Source organism: Hyperolius riggenbachi, chromosome 4, assembly GCF_040937935.1.
Source record: "Hyperolius riggenbachi isolate aHypRig1 chromosome 4, aHypRig1.pri, whole genome shotgun sequence".
Classification (NCBI taxonomy): domain Eukaryota; kingdom Metazoa; phylum Chordata; class Amphibia; order Anura; family Hyperoliidae; genus Hyperolius; species Hyperolius riggenbachi.
The window spans coordinates 23,926,763-23,928,226 of record NC_090649.1 but is presented as its reverse complement, the minus strand read 5'-3'; the positions used below and the strand labels follow the sequence as shown (position 1 = coordinate 23,928,226).

Below are 1,464 nucleotides of genomic sequence, written 5' to 3'. Positions count from 1 at the left end.
TAGCAAAACGTATGCAGGTAACCAGCTATTGTCATGTCGGCCACTTACAAATTATTGAGGAAAAATTGTTTCCTTATTCGGTCATAAGTCACATGTTCTGGTAAATTACAATGCATCATGTATATGTGCAGCTGAACGCGTACAAAAGTTAAACTCTTCCCATACCGGGAATCAAACCCGGGCCGCCTGGGTAAAAACCAGGAATCCTAACCGCTAGACCATATGGGAGGCTGTGCATCACAGAAATCACCATTGGAACAGACGTGTTATTTTGCTATAGCAGAGAAAGGTACAGCACTGTACTGCATTTGGCTTCTGAACTGTAATCTGAGGGACCTAGTCCTAATGCCTTCAGGCAACAACTATTGTACATGTGTACGCACCATCAGAGAACAACAACAAATAACATTTGTAAAGCGCTTTTCTCCCGTGGGACTGAAAGCGCATATGCATGGCTCCGACCATCGTGGTACAGAGGAAGAATTTTATAAGTCTGGAAATGCCAGGTTAAACAGGTGGCTTTTCAGTCTGGATTTGAATAGCTCCAGGGATTGTGCTGTCTTTACTGGGTGTGGCAGGGAGTTCCAAAGAATAGAGGCAGCATGGCAGAAGGCTCTATCTCCAGATTTTTTGAGGTGTACTCTGGGAGTGACCAAGTTTATAGAACTTGCTGATCTGAGGTTGTGAGAGGTGTGGTGCAGCTTCAGCAAGTCCTTCATGTATCCAGGGCCCAGATTGTGCAGAGTATTCTCCATTCTACAGAGAACATTATTGACATTAGACATTGCTCACAGGTAAAAGATGCAGTACATCTTAATGACCTGATCTTTTCCAAAAGGGATAAAGGCAGAAGGAGAGAACATTATATTTTGAGGTTTAAGTTCTTAGAATAAAAAAAAAATATATATATATATATATGGCAATAGCTGTATTGAATTCTCACATGGAAAGTATGGGAGAAATAGTTTTACAATATTGGTGATTTAACATGAGAAGCTCTATGTCTATGCTGAGCGGATAAATGACAACTGGCTAAAACTAAATGCTGACAATGCTGAGTCTGTTGTTGTCATCGGAGGTCAGTGCTTGCCAGCAAAGCAGCTCGAGTCTCAGTAAACACCGCTGAGGATAGGGAGCTCAGACATAAATAGCCTTGACTGTGTGCATGGCTTAGGTGTAGTGATGGGTGGAGAATTGAACTTCAGAAATCAAATCTCAGCTGTTGTGAAACTTTACCTCTAGCATTCCTTACAGCTCTAATTCATGCCTTCATTTCATCACAGCTGGACTACTGCAATGCTTTGTTTGCAGGCCTTCTAAATGAAGACCTGCACCACCTGCAATTAGTACAAAATGTGACCACAATGCGGTTAACTTACCCCACCATTGTCACATAGCACCAAGCCTATGCTAACTCCACTGGCTACCCATAAAATCTTCAAGGCCTACAAACATTCAAATCTC

The 1,464-nt window shown here is 42.1% G+C and overlaps 1 non-coding gene across 1 annotated transcript; it reads right to left on the bottom strand.

Annotated features, from left to right (window-relative positions):
• Positions 1–156: 156 nt before the first annotated feature.
• TRNAK-UUU (transfer RNA lysine (anticodon UUU)) lies at positions 157–228 on the bottom strand. Its single transcript has one exon. It is a non-coding gene; the product is annotated as a tRNA-Lys (tRNA).
• Between the last annotated feature and the right edge of the window lie 1,236 nt (positions 229–1,464).